Below are 23749 nucleotides of genomic sequence, written 5' to 3' on the forward strand. Positions count from 1 at the left end.
GTCGCCAGCTGTCGCAACTGCGAAGAAACAACCGGCGAAAAAGAAACAGAAGAGTCGCCACCGTTCGTTATTTATCCCAAATGAGGGAAAGGAAACGATCGAAGAAAACCTGAAGAGAAGGAAAAGACAAGGTCTCGCAACCAAATCTTAGGTTCGGGAGACGATTATGCAAAGGGAAGGTATTAGCACCCCTACGCATCCGTAGTACTCTACGGGATCCACTCTTGTTGTTCTAGTCTAAAGGGTGTTGGTATATCTAAGGTACTATTTACTAAAAGAGGGTTAAAAGGAAATGAAAATGACTCGCAAGGATGTCGCATCCACTGCCTACGTATCTCATATGAGTATGAGAATTAGAGTCTTCGTAGATCGGCTACCTATGGGTTAAAGAGAAATATGCTCGCTAAGACATCGTGTCTTATGCCTACGTATCTCATCTGGAATGAGAATCAGAGCAAACCGTAGTTCAGCTAACTACGGGAACAAGGGTCTCAATTGCAACTAGGGCAAGAGAAAGGGAAGGTCTCGATCGCAACGAGGGCGAGAGAAAAGAATCGCAACAAGGGCGAAGACAAGCAAGGATTAGTTGTTAGTCGTCAGTCAAACTCGGCAAGACATCGCGTCTCGTGCCTACGTATCTCATCTGAACATGAGAATCAGAGTTGTCGTAGTTCAACTAACTAGGGTTAATGATTGCCATCTGAACATGGACTTACAAAAGAGGACACCAGCTGTGTCAAAGAAAAGTGGGCAATGTATTCAACGTCCTAGCAGTAGGTGTCGCAGCTCGCTGAATCGAGTCTTAGGCAGTTACCTCTTTGCAATAGAACGGACTGACATGCCACAAGATCGGAGACGCACAAGAGTTGTCATAGTTCAACTAACTAGGGTTAATGATTGCCATCTAAACATGGACTTACAAAAGAGTACACCAGCTGTGTCAAAGGAAAGTGGGCAATGTATTCAACGTCCTAGCAGTAGGTGTCGCAGCTCGCTGAATCGAGTCTTAGGCAGTTACCTCTTTGCAATAGAACGGACTGACATGCCACAAGATCGGAGACGCACAGAAGGTCAAAAAGTGGGGAAGCTCTGCCTTAGAGTTGTCATGCAACGTGTACCTATGTGTTAGGATTTACAGAAGGGAACATCTACCTAATGTTAGCATGCAAAGAATAAGGGAATTCTACCTATGTTATCATACAAAGGGTTCTACCTAATGGGTGCTACCTAAACGGAACAAGAGTCGACAGATGGGGCAAGGAGAGGAGCCATGGATAAGGGTAGATGGCGATGCCTAAGGCAATCGACTTACAGGTAGATGGAGATGCATGAAGCAATCGACTTACAAGAGGATGGATGAATACGTGATGGTTCTGTTAAGTTTTGAAAATGACTACTCGATGTTGGATCGAAGTTTTGATCTTGTTTTGAAATGATTATCGAATGTTCGTTTTAATTATTGTATTAACAGGCGAATAAAGAAAGAAAGAATAAATATTATACACTTTATGGGAGAGGGTTGCATTTTTTACAAATGGGGATAGTTCATGGCGATCAAACAATAAGAATATATGCCTCAATCATCACACAAGTAGGCAACAGTTATCAATCAAATCAGATAAGTAAACAGATGTATAATCAAATCAAAGAATCAAAGAATGAAATAATGGAGCATTAAATAAGGCATGGTAAGTATGAACATGTTAAATAATCAAGCAATAGTAAGCATGGATAAAAGAAACAGGTATAACAGATAACAGATGAATCAGACAGATGAAAAAATGCACACAAGGTTCACTGAAATAATTTAATCAAGAAATGAGGTAAGGACCAAATAAAATCAAGACAAAAGGCCTCTAATACATGGCATATGAGATGAACAAGGGAGGATCAAAAGATCTCTTCAATTGCCATAAGCAATCCCTAAGTCAAACATCGATCATAAAGAAGTCAACTGAAGATTCAAGTCAACTTAAAAAATATCAAATAAATAGAAAATTAATCAAGAAAATCATGAAAAATTTAACTAAGTAAGGTGGGGTCAGGACATCATCATTCCCCAAAAAGATTTTAAAAATAATGAAAATTGGTACATGAATTAATTGAAACAAAATAGAGGTCAAACTAAAAGTCAACCAATAAGACTAGGTTAAAAATAAATCCAAAATAAATTGAAAATGGGAAATAAAATTCCAAGAAAAGGTCAGGTTGACCATGGGATAGTGGTCAACCTTCATCCCAAAAAAATCAAAAGCTAAAGATAATTTTAAGACATAAAAATAAAATCAATAAAAAAATGTATGCTAATATGAACCATTTAGAATTAATAATTAAAATAAAATATTAACATTAAATAAATATGAAAATAAAAATTAAATAAAATTAAATAAGACATTAAGAAATATGAAAAATATTTTTGGGTATTTTTATAAATAATGAAAATATTTAAAAATAATTAAAAGCAAAACGGAAATTAAATGTGAATTAAAAAAGAAAACATGAAAGGAAGGTGCATTTGTGATGATGGGCCTTGAAATGCAGGGTGTGAAAAGCAACAGCGCTGGCCCAAGATCCAAAACCAATTAAATCCAGCGTGACAGGATTAAATAACATTTTAATTAAAAAAATCATGTGGACCTTGTATCAATCGGTCACATATTTTAAGTGACTAAAAGACAAAACAAGCATTCATGGCCAGGATTAAAACGCGCGCGCTGGATCTAAGGGCTCACGAGGCGACACGTCATCATCTTCTTCAAGGAGACAAACCCTAGCCATGCAAACACGAAAATACAGTGGGTTTTCTCAAACTTCCACTCAAGAATACGACCACCATAGGGCACCAAATGACATGAAATAAAAACCAAAACTCAAGTACAAAATTTGTAGATTAACATGGTATCCTTGTTTGAGTAAAATGATGGCTTAATCATGGAGAAATATTGACAATAAGATGTCAATATGGGCACGGGCAAGGGCAAAAAATAACAGCATAAATCCATAACATGAACATTGCCTCATGTTGAGGGCTTCAAAAAAAACAAGCATAACATGATTAGCATGGAAGCAAGCATGATGATGAGCATGGCAATGGCATGAAACAAGCATGGTAATGATATAGATGTATCAATACATGGCCATGGAAGATAGAGTAAGATGATTACCTAGTGGAGGTTAGGTCCACTACCTCTTGATTGTGGAGAGGAATAGAAGGAGATGAGGTTGTCTTGATGCTTCACTTCAAGAACTTGATGAGAAAATAAATTCTGCTATGTGACCTTGCCCTTTGCTTGCTTTGAAAGTTTCAATGCTTCCTTCTAGGTTTAGGGTTTTTTTAGCTTAAATATGGTGAAACAAATGTTTAATGGGCTCAGAAATAGTTGTTATCCATAAGCAAAATAATGAAAAGTGAGGTGTATTAGGAATGGACACATGAGGTTTGTAATATTTTGGGCCAAACTTAAGTGAGTGAATATCCAATGCATGGCCAAATGAGGTGACAAAACGTGGGCTGGTTTGTGCAGCATGGCTTGGCAAGCAAGAAATTCATTTCAAAATGATGACTTTGAGGCCATGTAACTTGATGATCAAGCCACCAAATGATGAAATAATGCAAACAGTAGCAAGACCTCATGGAGTATGTCATCTTTTATGTTGATCACAAGTTGAAATGATGAATGGAGGAAGGTGAAAAATGGACCTCAAGATCATGTTGCACCATGCAAAACTGGTTGGGCCAGCTAGGCCCAAAATCTGCCTAGAAAATCAAGTCATGGTGCCCACTTTAGGTGAATGTATCTCTCAAACCATGGATCCAAATGAGATGATTACAAAAGGATGTGAAAGAGGACATGGTAAGTTACAATTGTTTTGAAGAAAACATTTTCAATTGGTGCCTTGAAGTGCAAGAAAACTGGCCAAGAAGTCTTGACAAACTTTGAAGATTTTGAGACTTAGAAATTTTTCTAAGTGTCCTAAAAATATGTCCCACTTTGACTAAGCATAACTTTCTCAATTTTGATCCAAATGGAGTAAACTTTATATCTCTAGAAATCTTGGAACAAGAGGAACAACTTTCATGTTGGAGAAATTTTCAAATGGAGCCTTTATCTTGATGGAAAATGGGTTAAAGTGAGTGCAAAAATCATGAAAACTTGCCCTAAATGGAAAGTCAACCATTTCAAAATTAAGTAACTTTGCCAATTCCTGATTAAGTGATGAATCCATGATCCAACCTAGATCAAATTTCACATGTAGGCTCCCTTAGGCATGGATTTTGAGATTCCACTCTCAAAATGTCAGGAGTTGACTTTTCTGGCCCCACAGTTGACTTTTCCCAAACTGTCGTATTCCCGATTCCAATGATCAATTGAAGCACCTCTGGCTCAAATAAAGAGCTGATTTTTTTGTATGTAGACACTTGTGGACATATGGAGGGCCATGGAAAAGAGTTTCACCCAAAGAATCAGAAATAAACTGATTTTATACCAAACCCTAATTTTAGGGCAAAACTGATCGGGAATTGATTGCACTGCTTGCCAATGGATCTTTTTGAGATAATTGTGAATCTTCCTAGGCCAAGATGCCTCTCTAATCATGACATGGATGAGCCCCTCTACTTCCAACCAAACATTTCCTGTTGCAGGTAGCCATGAAACCCTAATTTCCTGATTAAATCCAGATGAACACTCTGATAGCTCTGAATCCTTCACTGATGAACTGAGGACCATAATAAGACACCTGGAGCCCCCTGAGACCCTTGATACTTGTACACTTAGAGAATGATGTCCAATTCTCAATCTTGCTTTGTGTGGGCTCCTACTGTTAAGGAGTGATCAACCAAAACCTGATTTCCAAGTCACTAATGCAGTATGCAATGAGTATGACCAAGTATGATGCTAATGAAGTGTGAAACATAATCCCATGCTTCCAGGAAAAAATGAAGGATAAATTTTGGGGTATTACAACAAGGAAGATAGAATGTGTTACTAAAGAGGTTAAATTTTAGTGTTCTTTTAATTGGTAAAAGTGTATTGCTTATTACTAATGTTTTATATCCAAGATGCGTCAGAGAAGGTATTGTTGTTAATGATGTAGGTTATCTTTGACAAGACATACTCATGTTTATCAAATTAAGGATTGATCAACCTAAGATGAGAAAATGCGAGGAGGAGCAAGATTTCTATCATGATTAAACATGATTGGAAGTCCAAGTATTAGGAAAATCATCAAGTCAATAATTCACTTTGGTACATTATTAATAGCTTTATAAAATACTTATACAAAGAGAAAAGTGGTAAGAACGTTTTGGTTCTGTTTGTGTTTGTGGCACTTGTTACATTCATTTCAACTTTCATTCGAAAGTTTCTCGTGGAATGCTTGTGCATCCTCCGTCTTCGGTACGGTGAGGTAATATTGTTTCAACCTCTTTTTCTTATTTTGTAAGTAAGTATTGCTTTTACCTGTTTATTTTCAAAGGTATATGATGTGGTATGTGTATGATATGTGTAATATTTCTTCGCTTCCAAGAATCTCAATGTAACCATTATGTGTTTCATTTCATATGTTTATAGTGACTTTATACTAAACGTCATCATATGCGATCTATATATTTTGCCCTTTCATGCTTACTCTTGTGTTTGCATGTTAATTTCTTTCAAACCATAAAATTATTGCATATGCATAGTCTCTTATTCATTAGTCATACATAAGTCAATGTGAGTCATCACAAATCATTTCATAGGTCATAAATATGATTTTTGTTAAGTTTTGTCCATAATGCATCGACACATGGTCGTATAGGTCGGCGCATAATTTGAAGTTTTGTATTTGTCAAAAATGCTTCAGGATGTGTCGACACATCCGTGGATAGGTTGACTTGTAGAATTAATTTTTCATTCTTGTTTAAACGCTTCAGTATGTGCCGACACATAACCTTCACAGGTCGGCATATTAACTAAGAGGTCGACTCATATTCTCTTTTTGGTAAAAAAATCTCCATTTCACATTCATGCACCCAAAGCTCTCAAGTCTCCAAGCTTCATCTCATCTCATAAAAGTCATTCAATCTCATTAAATCTTGTTTGTCTCTCTCAACCCATTTCATTTTCATTCACATTTTCATCAAATCTCTTCCATTCATCTTCTTTTTTTCTCTTGTTCTTTCAAAAACCCTTTTTCACCCTAAGTCGCAAAACTTCGAAATTCTTACTTATTTTTGGATTATCTTCTCATCTTTGTGTGTTGCGGTGATTGTGTGTCTTGTTTGAGTGTGTGGATATTCAAAAATATTTCATACTCATTCATTCTTCATTCAAACATTTTGTCAAATACCTGGTGTGCGCACCTTCGTTTCAACATTTTCCATGGCTTCAAAGATTTCTATGTCCAAGAGTACTACCTCTACTATTGCTGCTGAAAATCCATTTACTTTGGTTTCTAAGAAGTATTCCAAGGATTTTGAGTTAAAGCATTAAACCCGTCTTGTAGTGAAACAATTTATGTGGAAGCAAGTTACTATTGGTTGCTTGGATATACCTGATGTTGTTAAGCTTGCTGAGCATCAACAAATTGACTATTTCCTACAACTTGCTCAGGATTACAATGAGGATCTTATTCAAGTATTCTACTAAGGACTACATAAAAAACAAGGTTCTTGCTTATGGTTTTCAATAGGTAACAAAGTTTATCAATTTAACAATGATTTATGGAAAACTTTGTTTGGTATTACTGTGGGTGATGATGATGTGGATGACAAGGTTAATCTGTTGGTAACTGATCTTTACACTCATGTAAGTTTTAATTGGAGTGTTCATATGAATGAGTTACTCAAGGCTCCTCGCGCCGAGGCCTGTTGTGATCCTATTACAACTAGTCAATTGATGATGGTGCCAATAATTCTGCTATGGGTGGTATCTCATATCTTGTGGCCAAAGAATGGCGGGTTTTTGAGAATTGACTATGTTGAAATTCATTTGGTATACATTCTGTTGCACAAGGTCAAAATTAATTGGCCTCACTAATTTGTATCTCATATGTTTGTCGCATCTCGAAAAATACGTTTCCTCGCGATGGTCGCGGAAAAATTTATGTTCGAACAGAGTCGCCACCGAACTTTATTCATCCCAACAAAGGGATAGGAAAACATCGATAAAACCTTTAAGAAATAGAATAATGGTCGTCGCAACCATATTCGGGTTCGGGAGTGGATTACGTAAGGGGAAGGTATTAGCACCCCTTACATCCGTTGTACTCAACGGGAACTTTTTAGTTCTAATGTGCGTTTCGAGTGTTAATTTATGTTTGTTTGTTATCTTTGGGTTATAAATATATCGAAAATAGAAATGGATGAGAACCTCAGAAAGGAGAAAGGGGAGGTTTTTTATTAGTGTGCTCGCGAAGATACAACAATCCCCTGCCTATGTATCCTTATGGTGTAATAAGGAAATCAGAGCATTCGTAGTTCGGGGAACTACGGTTGGTTGGTGTTTTTTTAATGAACAACTGTTTAGATCGCAGCCTAAAGGCTAAACGTTGGCTTGTCTACTCTCGGCGGAGGCTTAAGCACTAGTTTGTTGTGCACATTAGAAAGGATTAAACAATGTTCTTTCTGAAAAGAGTTTTGATCACACGAGGGTGACAAGTTGGATTAATATGTTAGATGTTTTGTTTGACTGGTTTCGATCGCACGAGGGCGAGGAAGGATAAACTTGATAGGTTAAGATATTTTTGGTCGGATGACGATTACTCGGATAGTCGAGTAAGACAACTCGTATCCAAATAGTCGGGAAAAGGAGTAGAAAACTCTAATCCACTTTATTTTTCATCCTTAATTGTAAAAGGATTTAATGATGATTAGGGTGTTTTTGAATGGATGACGAATACTCGGATAGTCGAGTAAGACAACTCGTATCCTAATAATCGGGAAAGGGAATAGAAGACTCTAGACCGCTTTTTGTTTCATCTGAATATTTATGAAAATAAGATTGTATATGGTTGAGGTGTTTTTAGAATGAACGACAAATACTCAAATGACTGAGTAAGACGACTCATATCCAAGCGTTTGAGAAGAGGAATTGAAGACTCAAGACCATCTCCCTTTTCGTATAGTTCGTTGTGAAAATGATTTGATTAATTTGTAAGTTGGTGGAAAAATGACAATTGTTCGACTGACCGAGTAAGAGAACTCGTATTCAAACAATTGAGGAGTGAAATTGAAAACCCAAAGTCAACTCCCTTTTCATTTAGCTTATTGTGAAAATATTTCGATTTAATCGGAGTTTGGAAGTTGGTATAGGAACGAAATTATTTGACTAACCAAGTAAGAGAACTTGTATTCAAATAGTCAAGGAGAAAAATTGAAGACTCAAAGTTATCTCCCTTTTGGTTTCTTGTTATAAAAGGATTTGATTTGTTTGTACTTAAATGAATTAGAAATGACGACCATTTGACTAACCGAGTAAGAAAACTCGTATTCAAATAATTGAGGAGAGGAGTTGAAAACTCAAAACCACCCCCCTTTTCATTTTCAAATGAAGTGTTGTTTAGATGTGATTAAGTATTTTAACTTTCAATGAAAATACTCGATGTTGGATCGAGGTTTTAATTTTGTGTTTACGAGTGGAGTGAATTTTATTTTAGTGAATGATTGATCTAATCGATTAACTAAAACCGAATAGGTCTCATTGTAAGAAAGCCTAAGAGTAAGCCATGTGAGGTTGATGGCGATGCTTTTACAAGCGATCGACTTACAGAGGTGTTTTGAAAATGGGCTCGACTTTGAATCGAGAATTGTTTGACTTTTGTTTTTTTGAAAGTGGTTTGGATATTTTGAATCAATGATGAATTGGATTGAAATAAATCAATCAATATTTAATTAACCAAATTAATTAATTACAGTTTGATTGAATTGATTAATTAAATTAATTAAAACTAATTATCAAAAATTATTTAATTAAGTCGAATAATCATGTTAATTAAAATTAGTTAATAGTAATTAATTGATTAAGCAAAATCTCAATTGATTAATTAACTTAATTAAAACTAATTATCAAAAATTATTTATTTAAGCCAAATAATCATGTTAATTAAAATTAGTTAATAGTAATTAATTGATTAAGCAAAATCTCAATTGATTAATTAACTTAATTAAAACTAATTATCAAAAATTATTTATTTAAGCCAAATAATCATGTTAATTAAAATTAGTTAATAGTAATTAATTGATTGAGCGAAATCTCAATTGATTAATTTACTTAATTAAAACTAATTATCAAAAATTATTTATTTAAGCCAAATAATCATGTTAATTAAAATTAGCTAATAGTAATTAATTCATTAATTAGGCAAAATCTCAATTGATTAATCAACTTAATTAAGTGAAAGAAAATATGTGATAATGGAAGGCATGGTTTATGATATGCAATAAAAATATTTAACTCAATTTCCTAGGTCTGTTTAAATTTGATTTTTTGTTAATTAATAAAAGAAAATTATCCCGTTCATTAAATTAGTTTATAACTAAATGACCTGACCCACCAATTAAAATGAAATATGTAGTAGATTGATTATTAGAATGATAATAATTAAATAAAATTATGATTAAAAAAATGCAAGGTGGGGTGCACGTTTATTGGGGATTAATAGATGGGCCAGAATCGCAAGGCCCAAAGAAAACCCACCTTGGTCAGTTTAAACAAAAATAGGAAAAACGAGTTTACACTTTTCCACTTCCATTCTCTCTCTACCCTAAGAAAACGCTATGTACAGAGCGTCTCTCTCTCTGACCTCTTCGTCGGAGAAGAGAGCGGCGGGCGGCCGTCTGCGACGGCGCCGCCTCCATCTCGCGGTGGTTCAACCACCCAAAACCCTACCCCACCTAAATCAAGCCCTCTGAGTTCGAACCCAGGCTTGGATTTCCAAAAAAACAACCCATTCGTCCAGATCTTGAATCCCAAACGTAACCCTAAATTCTAATCAAAACAACAACAACCACAGTTTGAAGCAAACAAAGAATGAGGGCTTCGCATGCATTAAGGATTCGGTCACGAAGGCAATGTGAGGAGATGGAAATAAGAGCAAAGGAAACCAACCTGACGGCGGCGCTCTTCAATGAACCCTGGTAAGCACTCTCCTTCGCGACTTCCTTCCTTTGTTTTCGTCTTTAGGGTTTTGAGAAATAATATGTTGTTGTGTTTATGATGTGTAAAAAAAATCACTCTGTTATCCTGTGTTCGTTTTTAGGTTTTTTTGAAAATGTTGCTGTGTTGTTCTTGCTGTTTGAAAAAAAACTGCTCTGTTATCTCGTGTGTGTGTTTTAGGGTTTTCAGAAAATATTGTTGTTGTTGTTTTGATGTGTGAAAAAAAACCAATTGCTCTGTTATCGCCTCTGTCCTCTTTTCTATTAACTTCTAATGATCTTTTATGGTGAATTTCTTGAGTCTCAAAAAAACTCCTTTTTGTTACACTTTTTCAATTTGTCTCATCCCAGATTATGTGGGATTTGATTTCTGTTGATTTGTTCTGCTTTAAGCCATTTTCAAAATGCTTTTTTGAGTATTCATGTTAACCTTTTGGGTAAAGCATTAAACTGAATGATTTATTTAGTTGTTTTTTCAGTTTCTTAAGCGCTTCTAAAAAGTGCTTTTTAATTAAGCTGTTTTTTTTTTCCTTTGCAGGTTACAGGTGAATTGACTTGATTGGAATGGAAAGTGAGCTGTAAGAGAGAAAATTTGGAGGCGCGCCCAAGTCCAGAGAGTTTTCAACCTGGCTACCTAGTCTTGGTCTTTAGGAACCTGTTTTCCAACAGCCGCACTTTTTTTATTTAATTAAAATGTAGTTACTTAGGTTCCTCTTTTAAGACAAATGTGTGTTTGGACTTATCTGTAACCTGTTGGATTTGAAATCTAATAGCCATTAATAACTATGTATTCAACATGATTTTAAAATTATTTCAAACAATTTCTCCATATTAATTTCATATTATCTATGTATGAATGTAGAACTTTTATGTATGAATATAAAACAGACCTTGGAAATGGATTAGTAAATTCAAATATTTGAATGCACCTCTTTAATCATGTCCTAATGAAGTAGGTGTATGAATGTGAATGGATTTATAAAGTTCAAAGTGCATTCTTAACCAAGCATGAACAAGTAGCATGAAACAAATCTAATTCAAAATATATGGAGTTATAAAGTTCAAAGTGCATTCTTAACCAAGCATGAACAAGTAGCATAAAATAAATTTAATTCAAAAAATATATGGTATGTACGAAGTGAAAAGATGATGATTATGAATGTGGTTGACTTATGATTGAAAATTTCCATGGAAAGCTTGAAAAGAATTGAATCATTACTTGTATAAGACAATGAGATGTGCATTGATTTATGAAAAGAAAGTGAATGGTTTAGCATATTATGAAGTGTAGTTTGGCCTAGAATTGGTTTTTTTTAATGAAATGAATAACTATGATACATAAAGCATGTTGATTTTGTCAACAAATATGATGGAATTATATAAGGTGGAATGTGTAAATGGACTAGTAAATAGTGATCATAGAAATAATAACATGGCTCTTAATACTTACTAATAAGAAAATAGATTTTGGATTAGTAATGTAAAAAGATTCAAACCACATTTTAGATTATGAACACACTTATGCAAATGGGTTTTTGAAACAAAGGGATCTCATGGGTAACCCACAAATGGCCGGACAAAATTGGGGTATGACAGTTGCCCCTATTTAATTACCTCAAACCGGTAAGTAATAATAACAGTAGTCTTTACGCATTCACGGTGGGAGATAATTAAATACAAGAAGACCCAAATTTTGTCCTAGGAAATGAAAGGAAGAAAATACAGGAAGAAAATGCGGTGAGAAATGGAAAAAGACATCATCCCACAGTAAAATGGAACAGTCAAGACTTTCTAGGAATCGTCAGAACAGTATCTTGGACGTCATAGTCGAGATATGTTAGCAATGGAATGACATCCCTAGCTAAAACTTAAGATTTTTCAGGACGCTATAGCAGTATAAAGAAAATCCGGCATGAGACTCTTCATATCGATGAAGCAGCATCTCAACAGTAAAAGTGAGATTCTCTATATTGAGTCGAAACAGCATCTTATATGATAGAATTAGAATATTCCAGCAAGGGAAAAATACTTTAATTGAATCTAACACTCTCCGAGGATATTAGAGCAGTATCTCTAAAAAAAATCTGAAATGAGACTCTTCATATTGATGAAGCAGTATCTCGAACAGTAAAAATGAGATTCTCTGTATCGAGTCGAAACAACATCTTATATGATAGAATTAAGATGTTCCAACAAGGGAAAGATACCTTAATTGAATCTAAGACCCTCCGAGGATATTAGAGCAGTATCTCGAAAAAAATCTAAAATGAGACTCTTCATATTGATGAAGCAGCATCTCAAACAGTAAAAAGTGGGATTCTCTGTATCAGGTTGAAACAGCATCTTATATGATAGAATTAAGATGTTCCAGCAAGGGGAAGATACCTTAATTGAATCTAAGACTCTCCGAGGATATTAGAGCAGTATCTCTAAAAAAATCTGAAATGAGACTTCTCATACTGATGAAGCAGTATCTCAAATAGTAAAAAGTGAGATTCTCTGTATCAGGTCGAAACAGCATCTTATATGATAGAATTAAGATGTTCCAGCAAGGGAAATATACCTTAATTGAACCTAAGACTTTCCGAGGATACTTAGAGCAGTATCTCTAAAAAAATCTGAAATGAGACTCTTCATATTGATGAAGCAGTATCTCAAACAGTAAAAATGAGATTCTCTGTATCGAGTCGAAGCAGCATCTTATATGATAAAATTAAGATATTCCGAACAAGGGAATGATACCTTAACTGAATCTAAGACTTTCCGAGGATACTTAGAGCAGTATCTCTAAAAAAAATCTGAAATGAGACTCTTCATATTGATGAAGCAGTATCTCAAACAGTAAAAATGAGATTCTCTGTATCGAGTCGAAGCAGCATCTTATATGATAGAATTAAGATATTCCAGCAAGGGAAAAATACCTTAATTGAATCTAAAACTCTTCGAGGATACTTAGAGCAGTATCTCTAAAAAAAATCTGAAATGAGACTCTTCATATTGATGAAGCAGCATCTCAAACAGTAAAGGTGAGATTCTTTGTATCTAGTCGAAACAGCATCTTATATGATAGAATTAAGATATTCTAGCAAGGGAAAAATACCTTAATCGAATCTAAGATTCTCCGAGGATACTTAGAGCAGTATCTCTAAAAGATAAACGAGATTCTTCAGATAAATGAAGCAGTATCTCGGACAGACAAACGAGATTCCTCAGATAAATGAATCAATATCTCGAATATTCGTCTGTTGGGGGAATTTTTTAAGAAAGGTCTCCTTTTGAGGGAGATTTACTAGAAATGATCTGCAGGGGAAAAGCTCATGAGAGGCTTTTTAGGGTAACCTCTGCTTGGGGAGCAATGACTGTAAAGAAAAATCCTGGGAATGTCATTATTAAAAAAAAGTTGAAAAAAGATTTGCCGAGAAATAACTGTCATACCCCAAAATTTGCCCATTAATCTTGCAAAACATCTCTCGAAGCACTCCAACTTATTCTGCAAGGCACTGACCTTAAAAGAACAAAGGCCCAGCTCACGAGTGGCCCAATCCAGAAAATGGCCCAAACTGGCCTGCTCGCTAGGCGAGCAATTCCTTCGCCTAGCGAACCCTTCGTTATGCCACTCGCCTAGCGAAGCACCCAATCCAGAAAAAGGCCCAAACTAGCTTGCTCGCTAGGCGAGCAACTCCTTCGCCTAGCGAAACTTGCGATGTATCAGAATTTTCGGGCTTCATTCTGAGCCCATTAGGTCATCACAATCACTATAAATACCGACACTTCAGTCACGAAAATGGACAGAGGAAGACGGACGGAAACCCTGGCATAGAAACCCTGGAGCTCAACTTAGAGTATTCCGAGTAAAGAAACCCCGAAGGTCGCTCATCCGCGCCGAAGCTACCGCCGCCCAACTCCATCTGATACCAAGAGTGGTCAGCCCCTTCAACGTCGCCGCCCAGTTGCAAACAGGTTTGCACATCACTACTGTTTTATGCTTTTAATCGGTAATCTCTATATACATAAGGCATCATGATTAAATTTTTGGATATGTAATTTGATTTCACATGTGAGTTTAAGTATGCCTGAATATCTTGAATGTTTGTCCATGCTATTCCTGTAATTAAATGCCATAAAGTTCAGGGTTCCGGAGATCATGCTGCTGTCAAACTCAAAACCCGTAGCCGCTCGCTAGCACATCGCTAAGCGAGCCTGTAGCGAGCACTCGCTAAGCCTTCGCTAGGCGAAGCAGGAGCGAACGGGACAGTGGCTGTTTTATTTCTTTTCTATTCTGCCTTATGTCTATCTAACCAAGATTTATTATAATTCTGCATCATTTGGCCTGAGTTTATGACTGTTGTGTTTATTTTGTGGTGCAATTTTCAAATTGTACTTTATCTCGATGCTCTAACCCGTGTGTTGAATTGTGTAAAGGCTTACATACTCCCGAGGAAACAGCCAGTTAGGTATTCCACTTTACGTGTGGGATACCCTTATGGAGATTCACCTTACATTACTTAACTGATTTTGATGTATTAATTTTAATGTGGAGACCCACCCTAAATTACCTAGCTAATGTTAATGTATTGATTACATCGATTTTAATGTGGACCTAATTACTTAATCGATTACGGCTCTCTAATTAATTGTAAAACTTTGCCTTTAAATATGTGATCTTGGACCTCTTTTTGTTACCCTACGATTACGGTATTACGGTCATGTCCCGCGAATATGGGGATACCCTTAGCAAAGACCCTTCGGTTAAATCATCATAGTCCCTCGAATGTTGCCTTTGTCCCTCGATGACCCTTCGGCGTAGCCTACGGTTAAATGATGATAGTCCCTTCGAATGCTAAGGTATCCTCACAACTGTTGCCTTCAATGACCAATCGATGACCCTACGATGACCCTTTTACATCCAAAGGACAAAACTACTTACTTCTCAATAGTAAGGACAGTTTTACCCTCATAAGGATAGGAAATGCCCGTAAAGACCTTGGATAGGTATAACTCTTAATTGCTTATTCATAACTTAAAATACTTTTCACACCTCACACCTTTCAAAACATCTTTTAGAAAATCACCACTTGGCATACATTCGTACTAGGATCATTGCCGAGTTATATTTTTCTAAACGCCTTTCAAAACTAAGCGAGATAACCACTTTGTATACATTCATTCAAGAATCATTACAAAGTTAAATTCTCCTTTTCAAAACATTTTCCACACATTTCTCAAACACTTTTTCAAACTAGAAAACATAAATGATTAAGCAATTAAGAGCCCATGGATAACCATGGATACAAAGGGTGCTAACACCTTCCCTTTGTATAATGTACCTCCCGAACCTAAAAATCTAAATTAAGGTCTTTCCTGTTCTTTTCCACCTTTCCTTATTGGATAAAAGAAAAGTCGGTGGCGACTCTTGCTAACCGCGACATTCGCTTTCTAAAGCAAAAACACAATAAAGTCAGTTCACCGTATGACAGAACTGGCGACTCTGCTGGGGAATAGCTACAAAGAGAGGTCACCTTAAAAAATCATTTATGTTTTCAAATTGTTCCTTCTTTTAAGGGTATTTTTGAGTGAAAGATCCTACACCCGGATCTAGTGTACCTTAGGTAAGTAGCAATAGATCATCGCGACTATCCGGCGTATACTGGAATGGTTAAAATGGTGGCTAAGGTTAATGTGACACTTTGGATGTCCTGATGTTCCTCATGTTTACTTGAGGAAAAATTTGGCATTCGCGTGGTGTCATCAAAGCATTAACCAGACATGTAGAACCTTAATTGACTCATCCTAGCCATTAGAAAGTAGTGAGATAACTGACTTCGGTTCCGACTAGGGTTGGTTGAGACTCGATACTACACTCCTTGAGATTAGACTTTAGGGAAGCTTTGGTCAACCACTTGGTGTTGCACTGAAGTGGACTTAAGGAAAGGTCAATGATTGGAGATCCTTTTAGAACCCGGTTACTATTCTAGGACAGGTTGAACCAACCAAACTTCAGTGGGGAGGGTACTTACCTATGGAACTCATGCAAGCCTTAAAACCTAGGAATGATTGTTGTGTGACTTGCTTGTGCTTGTTATTTACTTAACATCATAACATCATAACATCATAACATCATAACATCATAACATCATGACATCATACTAACCATTTCAAGGGCTTAGGGATTTAGCTTTGCTCTGTTAAACAGGTTATGGCTTCTAGGAAGACTATCCGGATCAATTTTGTAACGATCTCTCCTCAACTCAAGGATTTAGTGTCAGAACTTCCCGATCATGCTCAGTTCATCAAGAAACATGGTTCTCTCCTCAATTTGGTTACCACTGGTTTCAAAGAAGATATGATGAGAGTTCTATTCCAGTTCTTCGATCCTAAACATCATTGCTTCACCTTCCCAGATTATCAGTTGGTGCCCACGTTGGAAGAATTCTCCAGGCTGCTGGGGATACCTATTCTTGATCAAATACCTTTCAGTGGTTTAGAAAAGATTCCGAAGTCTGAAGAAGCTGCTGCAGCTTTACACATGACAAAGTCTGACATTGAAACTAATTGGGTAACAAGAAGTGGAGTTAAGGGTTTACTTGCCAAGTTTCTGATAAATAAGGCCCGAGAATTCCTAAAAGTTATGAATGTCCATGCTTTCGAAGATGTTCTAGCATTACTAATCTACGGTTTGGTGCTATTCCCTAATCCTGACCAATTCATAGACGTGAATGCTATTAAGATATTCCTCACTCATAACCCTGTGCCTACCTTGCTTGGAGACATCTTACATTCCCTTCACACTCGTACTATGAAAAGGCAAGGGACTCTCATGTGCTGCGTACCTTTGTTGTCTAGGTGGTTTATTTCGCACCTCCCTCAATCAGTCTTGAAGAATGATCAAAATCTGAAATGGTCTCAAAGGATAATGGCACTCTCCCATTCAGACATCCGTTGGTGTTCCAATCTCAGAGAAAATGTTATCCTCATCGACCGTTGTGGAGAATTCCCTAATGTACCACTCATGGGGATAAGAGGAGGTATTACTTATAATCCTGCCTTAGCCCTACGTCAGTTTGGGTATGCTCGAAGAGATGGTCCACATGAAGTAATTATTCAAGGCACTGTGTTTGATTATGACGATGACTCTCAAGGTCTCCGTCAAAGGTTTGTACGAGCTTGGGGCATGGTGAAAAGAAGCACTTTAGGACAGAAAAATTCTATTCCTATGGAGCCTTATCTCAGATGGGTACGCGCCAGAGCTCGTGAACTTGTCATGCCATATCTTGCAGTCGGGCCATTGAGTGTTGAACCAGGAGTTGAAGGAGGTGCCTCTCAGATCATTCCTTATCCAGATATGCCTACCGATGTTGAGGAATTGAAGAGATCCTGGACCCAGTTGAGAGAAGAAAGGGATACTTTTGAAGCTCAGTTCAATGCAGAAAAGAAGAAAGTACTAGAGCTCACCAGCCAGCTTAATGAGGAACGAAGGCTCAATGCGTATCTTCGCCCAAAAAGAAGCCGCCCCTGGGAGACTTAAGCCTTCATTGTATTTTATTATTATTTCTTGTAATGAACATTGATTAAGAAATTAGTAATAAAAGTTCCTCTCTTTTTGGTAGTTTACGCAAAGTTAAATTCCAAAAGTCCTTGAAAACATTTCATACATTGCATAGCATAACATAACATTGCATAACAGGTATTCTAAAGGACCATATTCTCACGGTCTGCCTCTTAAACAGAAAAATGGCTCTCGAACAAACTGTCAAAGATCTCCAAGCTCAGAATGCCCAATTCCAGGAGATGATGCTGATCTTATCCAAGGGGCAGGAAGAACTGAAGGCTCTCTTGCTCGAGAAGAAGAAAGACCCGAAACCTGTGAGTTACATTAACCCGGGAAGGAGGATCAGAATGCCGAAGGATCAAGAAGAGGAAACAGAGAATGATTCAGAAGAGGAGAATGTTGATCTCTTCAACCCTGAGGACGACGATGAAGATTATGAGAAGGAGCAGTACTCTCCAAGAGATGGCAAGTATAAACTGCTGGAAGAACGCATGCTAGCTATGGAGAGTCAGAAGGCGCCCGGTTTGGATTTCGAAAGCTTGGGACTGGTCTCTGATGTGGTCATTCCTCGCAAATTCAAGATCCCCACTTTCACTAAGTACGATGGTGCGTCTTGTCCTCAGATGCATCTGAGAGCTTATGTGAGAAAGATTCAGCCGTATACCACTGATAGGAAGCTATGGATCCATTTCTTCCAAGAAAGTCTGTCTGGCACTCAGTTGGAATGGTATTATCAGCTCGAAAGTTCTAACATCCGTACCTGGACTGATTTAGCAACAGCTTTCTACAAACACTACCAGTATAATTCTGAATTGGCGCCTACTCGGCTACAGTTGCAGAATATGACTATGGGATCTAAAGAAAGCTTCAAAGAATATGCCCAAAAATGGAGAGATTTGGCTGGCAGAGTCAAACCCCCTATGATTGATCGAGAATTAGTAGACATGTTCATGGGTACACTGACTGGCCCATTCTACAGCCATCTACTGGGAAGTTCTTCATCAGGTTTCACTGAACTTATATTGACAGGTGAACGGGTGGAGAGCGGCATTCGAAGTGGAAAGATACAGGCGGCTACCTCTGCAAGCAGCAAAAAGTCCTATCAGGGGAAGAATGAATCAAATGTTGTGTACGGTCAAAGGAGTCGTAATAAGAAAAATAGTGACCATGCCGTTGGAGCAGTTACAATTGCAGCCCCGCCAGCTCAAAACTTCCAGCACAGACAAGACAGACCAAGAAGGCAGTTTACCAAGATCAATATGACTTTAGCACAAGCACTGCAAAGTATGCTAAAGGCAAACTTAATCACTCTCAGAGGTCCTCCTGCAAATGTCAACACTACTTCGCCTCGTTATAATCCCAATGCCAGGTGTGCATATCACTCCGATAGCCCCGGGCGTGATACAAACGATTGTTGGTTGTTGAAGAACAAAATTCAGGATATGATCGACGCTGGGGAAATTGAATTTGAGCCTCCGGAGACTCCTAATGTCATCACTGCACCTATGCCTAATCATGACAAGGCTATTAATGTTGTCGATGACGATTCTCTCATCACTACTGTAGCGGACTTAACATCTTCTCTCCTGATCGTCAAGAAGAATTTATTGCAAGCGGGTTTATTTCCAGGTTGTGCTGAAAATTGCGATCTCTGTATATGCCGACCGAATGATTGCCTGAAATTGAGGAATGGTATTCAACGGCTGATAGATGATCGTACAATTCTCGTTGAAAGGATTCCTAAGGTGGAAAACACTGTTGAAGAGATATCCGTGATTGCTAGGTCCAAAGTTCCAGTGAAGATTACTGCTCCCAGAGTACCTGTGAAGATTACTGCTGAGCCCAAAGTAGCTCCCCTAATCATTACTGCACCTGGCCCAGTACCATATTCCTCAAGTAAAGCCATTCCGTGGAATTATGGAGGTGATGTTTACATCCATGGCATAAAGCAAGTTGGTAATTCCGCTAATCCTAATGACATTGTTGGGACTAGTAAAGTTACTCGAAGCGGAAGGATCTTTTCTCCAGAGATCTCACCTCTAGTTCCCGAAAACCGAGGAAAGGAACAGGTCAACCCTCCTCAGTCAGAGACATCGGTCGAAGTTACTACTGAGGATGCTGCCAAACAGGAAATGGAAGAAGTGCTGAAAATCATCCGCAAGAGTGATTTTGATGTGGTAGAACAACTGGGGCATACCCCGTCTAAGATCTCGATGTTATCCCTGTTGTTATCTTCTGAATCTCATGCCCATGCCTTGATAAAATTCTTGAAGACTGCTCATGTACCTCAGGAAACATCCGTCGATCAGTTCGAAAACTATGTTGCTAACCTGACTGTTGATGATGGCCTAGGTTTTTCCAATGCTGACCTGACACCAGCAGGAAAGAATCACAATAAAGCTCTGCATATCTCCATTGAGTGTAAGGGGATCACCTTGTCTCATGTGTTGATCGATAATGGCTCTTCTTTGAACGTGATGCCGAAAGCTGTGCTCGATAAACTTGACTGTAAAGGCATTGAACTGAAACCTAGTGACATTGTGGTGCGTGCTTACGATGGTGCGAAGAGTGTTGTCCATGGTGAAGTGGTTCTCCCTATCAAGATAGGACCTCAAGTCTTCAACACTATCTTTCATGCAATGAACATTCGTCCCGCCTATTCCTGCTTGCTGGGGCGCCCTTGGATTCATGGGGCAAGTGTTGTAGCTTCGTCTCTCCACCAAAAGCTGAGGTATTCAATAGAGGGTAAGATTGTCACCGTGTGTGGAGAAGAAGAGTATATGGTCAGTAGTGTGCATACCTTCAGATACGTCGAGATGGATGGTGAATTCTTTGAGACTCCGTCTCAGTCATTTGAAGTGGTTCCGCCGCCCAGTCCTGTCCTTAAGCCAACTCCCGTTGTGCCCAAGGTTGTTCGTGCTCCTCCTGCTATGATTTCTCTGAAAGATGCTCCAGCCGTGGTTGAAGATGGTGGTCGTACTGGCTGGGGTCAGCTGATCGATGTGCCGTACAAGTCTGATAAATCTAGCTTGGGATTTAACTCTGAAAGGACGGCCAGAGACCAGGTTAATGCTGTAGAAGATGCTGACAGCGATTGCGACCTGGATAGCTGGATTTACCCAACAATTGGTGACGGACTCAACAATTGGAAGGCTGAAGACACTATCCTGATTTCCTTTAGTCAGGAGTAATTGTTATTGTCTATTTTAGTGTTGCAAATTTTTTTTAATGTTTACAATTGAACTTCTTAAAGCATTGTGTCTAGGCCCGGGGCACAATAGCTAATTTGTTAAGGGTTTGTCATTTCATAAGCATATTCATATTCAATAAATCAATGGATCTTTTGCATTCAAATATTGCGCTCTTTATCTTTCATGTCATCTTTTAAACAAGCTATGCTTTCTTACACACACTCACGTAATAAATTGCAGATCCATACCCATCCTGGATCCTGTTGATAATAGTTCCGCTACTGTTCATTATGACTTTGAAAATCCAATCTACCAAGCCGAGGATGGAAGCGAGGAAGATTGTGAAGTCCCTGGTGAACTTGCCAGACTGTTACTGCAGGAAGAAAGGACTATACAGCCGCATGAGGAGACAATCGAAATTGTAAATCTGGGTACTGAAGTAGACAAGAAAGAAGTCAAAATAGGAGCAGGTTTGGAAAACAGTGTCAAAGAAAGATTGATTCGGATGTTACATGACTATGTAGAGATCTTTGCTTGGTCTTATGAAGACATGCCCGGATTGGATACTGATATAGTGGTGCATCGTTTGCCAATGAAGGAAGATTGTCATCCTGTTAAGCAAAAGGTTCGCCGTATGCGTCCTGATATGTCTGAGAAAATCAAAGTCGAAGTTATGAAACAATTCAATGCTGGTTTTCTAGCCGTTACTTCTTATCCTCTATGGGTTGCTAATGTGGTACCAGTGCCGAAGAAGGATGGTAAGGTGCGAATGTGTGTAGATTACAGAGATCTGAATAAAGCAAGTCCCAAAGATGACTTTCCACTCCCGCACATCGATGTTCTGGTAGATAACACCGCTCAACACAAAGTATTCTCCTTCATGGATGGATTCTCGGGTTATAACCAGATTAAAATGGCACCTGAGGACATGGAGAAGACTACGTTTGTGACGCAATGGGGCACTTTCTGTTACAAAGTAATGCCATTCAGTTTGAAGAATGCAGGAGCCACATACCAGCGCGCTATGGTAGTTCTGTTCCATGATATGATCCATCATGAGATAGAAGTATATGTGGATGACATGATAGCCAAATCTCATACTGAAGAAGAACATCTCGACCATTTATACAAACTGTTTGAGAGGTTGAAGAAGTACAAGTTGAGATTGAACCCGAACAAATGCACCTTTGGAGTAAGATCCGGTAAACTCTTGGGCTTTATTGTCAGTGGTAAAGGAATTGAGGTCGACCCGGCTAAGGTGAGGGCTATTCAAGAAATGCCAGTTCCCCGTACAGATAAAGAAGTCAGAGGTTTCTTGGGACGCTTGAATTACATTGCCCAGTTTATCTCCCATTTGACCGCTACCTGCAAACCCATCTTCAAGCTACTGAGGAAAAATCAAGAGATGATATGGAATGATGAATGTCAGGAAGCTTTTGACAAAGTCAAGAAGTATCTCCAAGAACCTCCAATTTTGATGCCACCAGTTGAAGGAAGACCTCTAATCATGTATTTGACCGTGTTAGAAAATTCAATGGGGTGTGTGTTGGGGCAACATGACGAGTCTGGTCGAAAAGAGCATGCCATATATTACCTTAGCAAAAAGTTTACCGACTGTGAAACAAGATACTCACTGCTCGAGAGAACTTGCTGTGCTTTGGCCTGGGCTGCTCGCCGACTAAGACAGTATATGTTGAATCATACCACTTTGTTGATTTCTAAGATGGATTCTATCAAATACATATTTGAGAAACCTGCCCTCTCCGGAAGAATAGCAAGATGGCAGATGATTTTAACAGAGTATGATATCTAGTATACTACCCAGAAAGCAATCAAAGGAAGCGTGCTAGCTGATCATTTGGCTCATCAGGCGGTGGACGATTACCAATCTATGAATTCTGAGTTCCCAGATGAGGATGTCATGCTTGTTACTGATCATGAAAAACCTGGACCGGATGAAGGATCCGAACCGGGATCCCGATGGACTATGGTGTTTGATGGGTCTTCTAATGCATTGGGCCATGGTGTTGGAGTTGTAATTATTTCTCCCGGGGGTTACCATACACCTTTCACCGCTAGACTATGTTTTCATTGTACCAATAATATGGCTGAGTAGGAAGCATGTATTTTGGGACTCAAGGCTGCTATAGACCTGCGAATCAAGTTTTTGAGTGTGTACGGAGACTCAGCATTAGTAATCAGTCAGATCAAAGGAGAATGGGACACTAAACATCCGAATCTCATCCCTTATCGAGAGAGGGTGATGACATTAATCCCATACTTTGAAGAGATTACATTCGAACATATTCCACGAGAAGAGAATCAGTTGACAGACGCATTGGCTACCATGTCATCTATGTTCAGAGTCAGATGGGGCAATGAAGCTCCCAGGATCACTATTGAACGATTAGATGAACCAGCATACTGTTATGAGCTTAACGCTGATGAAGTAGAAGAGAAACCTTGGTTCCACGACGTGAAAAGATATTTAGAAACTCAGGAATACCCTGAAGGGGCATCCATCAATGACAGAAAATTTCTGAGGAAGTTCTCCGCTAAGTTCTTTCTGAGTAATGGAGTATTATACAAATGTAATCGTGAGTCGACTCTGCTTCGCTGTGTGGATAAAAAGGAAGCAGAAAAGATTATGGAAGACATGCATGACGGTATTTTTGGGACTCATTCTAGTGGACATACGATGGCCAAGAAGATTCTGAGATCAGGGTATTATTGGTCTACCATGGAAGCTGATTGCCACCATCGCTCCAGAACTTGTCACAAGTGCCAGATCTATGCGGACAAAGTACATGTGCCTCCTGCTCCTTTAAACGTGCTGACAGCCCCTTGGCCCTTTGCAATGTGGGGCATTGA

The sequence above is a fragment of the Lathyrus oleraceus genome, chromosome 2 (assembly GCF_024323335.1).
Source record: "Lathyrus oleraceus cultivar Zhongwan6 chromosome 2, CAAS_Psat_ZW6_1.0, whole genome shotgun sequence".
Classification (NCBI taxonomy): Eukaryota; Viridiplantae; Streptophyta; class Magnoliopsida; order Fabales; family Fabaceae; genus Lathyrus; species Lathyrus oleraceus.